Source organism: Salmo salar, chromosome ssa11 (assembly GCF_905237065.1).
Source record: "Salmo salar chromosome ssa11, Ssal_v3.1, whole genome shotgun sequence".
Taxonomy (NCBI): domain Eukaryota; kingdom Metazoa; phylum Chordata; class Actinopteri; order Salmoniformes; family Salmonidae; genus Salmo; species Salmo salar.
The window spans coordinates 107089946-107098362 of NC_059452.1; the positions used below are offsets into that span (position 1 = coordinate 107089946).

The 8417-nt window shown below is 52.1% G+C and overlaps 1 protein-coding gene across 1 annotated transcript in view; it reads right to left on the reverse strand.

Moving 5' to 3' along the window:
- Window positions 1-8391: 8391 nt before the first annotated feature.
- Window positions 8392-8417, reverse strand: part of LOC106594559 (barrier-to-autointegration factor) — a 2847-nt gene continuing 2821 nt past the window's right edge. Inside the window, exon 3 of the mRNA XM_014185925.2 lies at window positions 8392-8417. This exon is cut by the window's right edge and continues 375 nt beyond it. The gene's annotated coding sequence lies outside the window, so the exon portion shown is untranslated.

Below are 8417 nucleotides of genomic sequence, written 5' to 3' on the forward strand. Positions count from 1 at the left end.
CAGTAGGGGAGAGACAGTAGGGGAGAGACAGTAGTGGAGGGACAGTAGGGGAGAGACAGTAGGGGAGAGACAGTAGTGGAGAGACAGAGAGACAGTAGTGGAGAGACAGTAGGGGAGAGACAGTAGAGGAGAGACAGTAGGGGAGAGACAGTAGGGGAGAGACAGGAGGGGAGAGACAGTAGTGGAGAGACAGTAGTGGAGAGACAGGAGGGAGAGACAGTAGGGGAGAGACAGTAGGGGAGAGACAGGAGGAGAGACAGTAGTGGAGAGACAGTAGTGGAGAGACAGGAGGGGAGAGACAGTAGGGGAGAGACAGAGAGACAGTAGGGGAGAGACAGTAGTGGAGAGACAGGAGGGAGAGACAGGAGGGGAGAGACAGTAGGGGAGAGACAGAGAGACAGTAGGGGAGAGACAGTAGTGGAGAGACAGTGGTGGAGAGACAGGAGGGGAGAGACAGTAGGGGAGAGACAGTAGTGGAGAGACAGAGAGACAGTAGTGGAGAGACAGTAGTGGAGAGACAGTAGTGGAGAGACAGTAGGGGAGAGACAGGAGGGGAGAGACAGTAGGGGAGAGACAGTAGGGGAGAGACAGTAGGGGAGAGACAGGAGGGGAGAGACAGTAGGGGAGAGACAGTAGTGGAGAGACAGTAGAGGAGAGACAGGAGGGGAGAGACAGTAGGGGAGAGACAGAGAGACAGTAGTGGAGAGACAGTGGGGAGAGACAGTAGGGGAGAGACAGGAGGGGAGAGACAGTAGTGGAGAGACTGTAGGGGAGAGACAGTAGGGGAGAGACAGGAGGGGAGAGACAGTAGGGGAGAGACAGTAGGGGAGAGACAGGAGGGGAGAGACAGTAGGGGAGAGACAGAGAGACAGTAGTGGAGAGACAGTAGTGGAGAGACAGTAGGGGAGAGACAGGAGGGGAGAGACAGTAGGGGAGAGACAGAGAGACAGTAGTGGAGAGACAGTAGTGGAGAGACAGTAGGAGAGAGACAGTAGTGGAGAGACAGTAGTGGAGGGACAGTAGGGGAGAGACAGTAGGGGAGAGACAGTAGTGGAGAGACAGAGAGACAGTAGTGGAGAGACAGTAGGGGAGAGACAGTAGAGGAGAGACAGTAGGGGAGAGACAGTAGGGGAGAGACAGGAGGGGAGAGACAGTAGTGGAGAGACAGTAGTGGAGAGACAGGAGGGGAGAGACAGTAGGGGAGAGACAGTAGGGGAGAGACAGGAGGGGAGAGACAGTAGTGGAGAGACAGTAGTGGAGAGACAGTAGGGGAGAGACAGTAGGGGAGAGACAGAGAGACAGTAGGGGAGAGACAGTAGTGGAGAGACAGGAGGGGAGAGACAGGAGGGGAGAGACAGTAGTGGAGAGACAGTAGGGGAGAGACAGTAGGGGAGAGACAGGAGGGGAGAGACAGTAGGGGAGAGACAGAGAGACAGTAGTGGAGAGACAGTAGTGGAGAGACAGTAGGAGAGAGACAGTAGTGGAGAGACAGTAGTGGAGAGACAGTAGGGGAGAGACAGGAACAGTAGGGGAGAGACAGTAGTGGAGAGACAGGAGGGGAGAGACAGTAGTGGAGAGACAGTAGGGGAGAGACAGGAGGGGAGAGACAGTAGGGGAGAGACAGTAGGGGAGAGACAGGAGGGGAGAGACAGTAGTGGAGAGACAGTAGGGGAGAGACAGGAACCGTAGGGGAGAGACAGTAGGGGAGAGACAGTAGAGGAGAGACAGTAGGGGAGAGACAGTAGAGGAGAGACAGGAACAGTAGGGGAGAGACAGTAGGGGAGAGACAGGAGGGGAGAGACAGTAGGGGAGAGACAGTAGGGGAGAGACAGTAGGGGAGAGACAGAGAGACAGTAGTGGAGAGACAGGAACAGTAGGGGAGAGACAGTAGGGGAGAGACAGTAGAGGAGAGACAGGAACAGTAGGGGAGAGACAGTAGGGGAGAGACAGTAGGGGAGAGACAGTAGGGGAGAGACAGAGAGACAGTAGTGGAGAGACAGGAACAGTAGGGGAGAGACAGTAAGGGAGAGACAGTAAGGGAGAGACAGGAGGGGAGAGACAGTAGGGGAGAGACAGAAGGGGAGAGACAGGAGGGGAGAGACAGTAGGGGAGAGACAGTAGTGGAGAGACAGTAGGGGAGAGACAGGAGGGGAGAGACAGTAGGGGAGAGACAGGAGGGGAGAGACAGTAGTGGAGAGACAGTAGGGGAGAGACAGTAGGGGAGAGACAGTAAGGGAGAGACAGGAGGAGAGACAGGAGGGGAGACAGGAGGGGAGAGACAGTAGTGGAGAGACAGCAGGGGAGAGACAGTAGGGGAGAGACAGTAGGGGAGAGACAGTAGGGAGAGACAGGAGGAGAGACAGTAGGGGAGAGACAGCAGTAGGGGAGAGACAGTAGGGAGAGACAGTAGGGGAGAGACAGTAGTGGAGAGACAGGAGAGACAGGAGGGGAGAGACAGTAGGGAGAGACAGTAGGGGAGAGACAGGAACAGTAGGGGAGAGACAGTAGGGGAGAGACAGTAGAGGAGAGACAGTAGGGGAGAGACAGGAACAGTAGGGGAGAGACAGTAGGGGAGAGACAGGAGGAGAACAGTAGGGGAGAGACAGTAGGGGAGAGACAGTAGAGGAGAGACAGTAGAGGAGAGACAGGAACAGTAGGGGAGAGACAGTAGGGGAGAGACAGGAGGAGAGACAGTAGGGGAGAGACAGTAGGGGAGAGACAGTAGGGGAGAGACAGAGAGACAGTAGTGGAGAGACAGGAACAGTAGGGGAGAGACAGTAGGGGAGAGACAGTAGTGGAGAGACAGGAGGGGAGAGACAGGAGGGGAGAGACAGGAGGGGAGAGACAGTAGTGGAGAGACAGTAGGGGAGAGACAGTAGGGGAGAGACAGAAGGGGAGAGACAGTAGGGGAGAGACAGTAGTGGAGAGACAGAAGGGGAGAGACAGGAGGGGAGAGACAGTAGGGGAGAGACAGTAGTGGAGAGACAGGAGGGGAGAGACAGGAACAGTAGGGGAGAGACAGTAGGGGAGAGACAGTAGGGGAGAGACAGTAGTGGAGAGACAGTAGGGGAGAGACAGGAACAGTAGGGGAGAGACAGTAGGGGAGAGACAGGAGGGAGAGACAGTAGGGGAGAGACAGTAGGGGAGAGACAGTAGGGGAGAGACAGAGAGACAGTAGTGGAGAGACAGTAGGGGAGAGACAGGAACAGTAGGGGAGAGACAGTAGGGGAGAGACAGTAGGGGAGAGACAGTAGTGGAGAGACAGTAGGGGAGAGACAGGAGGGGAGAGACAGTAGTGGAGAGACAGTAGGGGAGAGACAGTAGGGGAGAGACAGTAGGGAGAGACAGTAGGGAGAGACAGTAGTGGAGAGACAGGAGGAGGAGAGACAGTAGGGGAGAGACAGTAGTGGAGAGACAGTAGGGAGAGACAGGAGGGAGAGACAGTAGGGGGAGAGACAGTAGTGGAGAGACAGTGGTGGAGAGACAGAGGAGAGACAGTAGGGAGAGACAGTAGGGAGAGACAGTAGGGGAGAGACAGTAGGGAGACAGGAGAGACAGTAGGGGAGAGACAGTAGTGGAGAGACAGGAGGGAGAGACAGTAGTGGAGAGACAGTAGTGGAGAGACAGGAGGAGAGACAGTGGGGAGAGACAGTAGTGGAGAGACAGGAGGGGAGAGACAGTAGGGGAGAGACAGTAGGGGAGAGACAGTAGAGACAGTAGGGGAGAGACAGTAGAGGGAGACAGAGAGAGACAGTAGGGGAGAGACAGAAGGAGAGACAGTAAGTGGAGAGACAGTAGGGGAGACAGTAGGGGAGAGACAGTAGGAGAGACGGAGAGACAGTAGTGGAGAGACAGTAGTGGAGAGACAGTAGGGGAGAGACAGTAGGGGAGAGACAGTAGGAGAGACAGTAGGGGAGAGACAGTAAGGGAGAGACAGTAGTGGAGAGACAGGGGGGAGAGACAGTAGTGGAGAGACAGTAGGGGAGAGACAGGAGGGAGAGACAGTAGGGGAGAGACAGTAGGGGAGAGACAGGAGGAGAGACAGTAGTGGAGAGACAGTAGGGGAGAGACAGGAACAGTGGGGGAGAGACAGTAGGGGAGAGACAGTAGGGGAGAGACAGTAGAGGAGAGACAGGAACAGTAGGGGAGAGACAGGAGGGGAGAGACAGTAGGGGAGAGACAGTAGGGGAGAGACAGTAGGGGAGAGACAGAGAGACAGTAGTGGAGAGACAGGAACAGTAGGGGAGAGACAGTAGGGGAGAGACAGTAGAGGAGAGACAGGAACAGTAGGGGAGAGACAGTAGGGGAGAGACAGTAGGGGAGAGACAGTAGGGACGAGAGACAGTAGTGGAGAGACAGGAACAGTAGGGGAGAGACAGTAGGGGAGAGACAGTAGGGAGAGACAGGAGAGAGACAGTAGGGGAGACAGAAGGGAGAGACAGGAGGGAGAGACAGTAGGGGAGAGACAGTAGTGGAGAGACAGTAGGGGAGACAGGAGGAGAGACAGTAGGGGAGAGACAGGAGGGAGAGACAGTAGTGGAGAGACAGTAGGGGAGAGACAGTAGGGGAGAGACAGTAGGGAGAGACAGTAGTGGAGAGACAGGAGGGAGAGACAGGAGGGGAGAGACAGGAGGGAGAGACAGTGTGGAGAGACAGTAGGGGAGAGACAGGAGGAGAGACAGTAGGGGAGAGACAGTAGGGGAGAGACAGTAGGGGAGAGACAGGAGGGGAGAGACAGTAGGGGAGAGACAGGGGAGAGACAGTGGAGAGACAGGAGGGGAGAGACAGTAGGGGAGAGACAGTAGGGGAGAGACAGTAGGGGGAGAGACAGTAGTGGAGAGACAGGAGGGGAGAGACAGTAGTGGAGAGACAGGAGGGGAGAGACAGTAGTGGAGAGACAGTAGGGGAGAGACAGGAACAGTAGGGGAGAGACAGTAGGGGAGAGACAGTAGAGGAGAGACAGTAGGGGAGAGACAGTAGGGGGAGAGACAGTAGGGGAGAGACAGGAGGGGAGAGACAGTAGGGGAGAGACAGTAGGGGAGAGACAGTAGGGGAGAGACAGTAGAGGAGAGACAGGAACAGTAGGGGGAGAGACAGTAGGGGAGAGACAGGAGGGGAGAGACAGTAGGGGAGAGACAGTAGGGGAGAGACAGTAGGGGAGAGACAGAGAGACAGTAGTGGAGAGACAGGAACAGTAGGGGAGAGACAGTAAGGGAGAGACAGTAGTGGAGAGACAGGAGGGAGAGACAGGAGGGAGAGACAGGAGGGAGAGACAGTAGTGGAGAGACAGGGGAGAGACAGTAGGGGAGAGACAGAGGGGAGAGACAGTAGGAGCGAGAGACAGTAGGGAGAGACAGTAGGGAGAGACAGAGTAGGGAGAGACAGTAGGGAGAGACAGGAGGGGAGACAGTAGGGGAGAGACAGTGGGGGAGAGACAGTAGGGGAGAGACAGTAGGGGAGAGACAGTAGGGGAGAGACAGTAGGGAGAGACAGTAGGAGAGACAGGAGGGAGAGACAGGAGGGGAGAGACAGTAGTGGAGAGACAGTAGGGGAGAGACAGAAGGGGAGAGACAGTAGGGGAGAGACAGTAGGGGAGAGACAGTAGGGAGAGACAGGAGGGGAGAGACAGGAGGAGACAGTAGGGGAGAGACAGTAGGGGAGAGACAGTAGTGGAGAGACAGTAGGGGAGAGACAGTAGGGGAGAGACAGTAGGGGAGAGACAGTAGTGGAGAGACAGGAGGGGAGAGACAGTAGTGGAGAGACAGGAGGGGAGAGACAGTAGTGGAGAGACAGTAGGGGAGAGACAGTAGTGGAGAGACAGTAGGGGAGCGACAGAGAGACAGGAGGGGAGAGACAGTAGTGGAGAGACAGTAGGGGAGAGACAGTAGGGGAGAGACAGTAGGGGAGAGACAGTAGGGGAGAGACAGTAGTGGAGAGACAGGAGGGGAGAGACAGTAGTGGAGAGACAGTAGGGGAGCGACAGTAGGGGAGAGACAGTAGGGGAGAGACAGTAGGGGAGAGACAGTAGGGGAGAGTCAGTAGTGGAGAGACAGGAGGGGAGAGACAGGAGGGGAGAGACAGTAGTGGAGAGACAGTAGGGGAGAGACAGTAGGGGAGAGACAGTAGTGGAGAGACAGGAGGGGAGAGACAGGAGGGGAGAGACAGGAGGGGAGAGACAGTAGTGGAGAGACAGTAGGGGAGAGACAGTAGTGGAGAGACAGAGAGACAGTAGTGGAGAGACAGTAGCAGAGAGACAGTAGGGGAGAGACAGTAGGGGAGAGACAGTAGGGGAGAGACAGAGAGACAGTAGGGGAGAGACAGTAGGGGAGAGACAGTAGGGGAGAGACAGTAGGGGAGAGACAGAGAGACAGTAGGGAGAGACAGTAGGGGAGAGACAGTAGGGGAGAGACAGTAGGGGAGAGAACAGTAGGGGAGAGACAGTAGGGGAGAGACAGTAGTGGAGAGACAGTAGTGGAGAGACAGTAGGGGAGAGACAGAGGAGACAGTGGGGAGAGACAGTAGGGAGAGACAGGAGGGGAGAGACAGGAGGGGAGAGACAGGAGGGGAGAGACAGTAGGGGAGAGACAGGAGGGGAGAGACAGTAGGGGAGAGACAGTAGGGGAGAGACAGGAGGGGAGGGACAGGAGGGGAGAGACAGGAGGGGAGAGACAGTAGGGGAGAGACAGTAGGGGAGAGACAGTAGTGGAGAGACAGTAGGGGAGAGACAGTAGGGGAGAGACAGGAGGGGAGGGACAGGAGGGGAGAGACAGTAGTGGAGAGACAGTAGGGGAGAGACAGTAGGGGAGAGACAGGATATCCTATCTTGTGTCCTTTTCTAAAGCATCATCAGCAATTGTATTATGTCATCAGATATTGTATTATGTCATCAGATATTGTATTATTTGTGTATGTTTTTGCTTTAGGATATTTACACAATATTTGTATTACATTTATTATTTCAGCTGAAAAGTTTCAAGCTTACAAAGTTTAGAATAGAAAAGGCCATTCAAGACGATTTTTCGGCATCAACAGTCATTCATTATAATATCGTATTGACAGTCACGAGCTACAAAGAGAAAATGTAAATACATTTTTTATTTTTGTGATCTTTGTTTTTTAATATTTGTGTAATTTTTTTGGGGGGGGTGAGCTGATAATTACTTCAGAGTTGTTGAGTCTGAGAAGGTTGTTTGATTCTGATTTATCTACATTTTCATAGAAACTTTTAAAATTGTCATTAATCGCATTTTAGTTTTTTTTCTAACAAGAGTTTCTATTGAACAATATTAAAGCTGATCTATCTCCTAATTTAAAAAAAAAAAATGTTTTAATAACAATTTTATAAAACAAAAGCTTAACTTGACTTGGAAGAGTTCCAGTGTTGGATAGCAATAGCTAGCATAGCATCCCTCTCTGTTTGAGCCGAGTGTTTGAGTAGGCTAAACTAGCTAGCTAGCTAGCATAGCATCCCTCTCTGTTTGAGCCGAGTGTTTGAGTAGGCTAAACTAGCTAGCTAGCTAGCATAGCATCCCTCTCTGTTTGAGCCGAGTGTTTGAGTAGGCTAAACTAGCTAGCTAGCTAGCATAGCATCCCTCTCTGTTTGAGCCGAGTGTTTGAGTAGGCTAAACTAGCTAGCTAGCTAAGTAAGTAAAAGTGAGAAGAAGAAAAAAATATATGAAATAGAGCTAGCTCTCTCTCCCTCTCTTTCTTTTGCTTCTCCTTCATTTTTTAAGAAATATATTTGTTCAAAACTTTTCAGCTATTGTCTTTCTCTCTCTTTGAATCAACTACTAACCACATTTTATACACCTACAGTGCTAGTTAGCTGTAGCTTATGCTTTCTGTACTCTATTAATTCTCTGATCCATTGATTGGATGGACATCATGTCAGTTCATGCTGCAAGAGCTCGGATAGGTTGAAGGATGTCCTCCTGAAGTTGTCATAATTTACTGCGTAAGTCTATGGCAGGGGGAAGGAAGGTGTGTGTGTGTGTGTGTGCGAAGTTATGACCACTCACGTCTCTGATGTCTGTAGATTGTGTTTCAAGACGGAAAGAAAGAGTGTGAGTTTTTTTCTCTTCTCACATTCTGTTTCCTTCAGTTTCTTTCTAGGTGAAGGAAACACACAGAGGGATGGAAACCACCCCAAGTGTTTAATGCTCTAAGGTGAATGTGAAGCAATGTAGAAGCGTTATTGCATTATTCTTCTTCCAGGAAAAAAAAAAAAATCTCTGTAAACTGTATAACTCAAAGTATCAAAAGTATAGTATTTATAATACCTGTAACAATATCAAAATAGAATTTTGATTTGAAGATAAAAGTCTAAGATTGTTTCTCCACCAGGGACATCTATATGTTGTCTCTTGAGAATACACCAGGACAAAGACGGAAAACAATTTCATTCCAGATTTATTCCG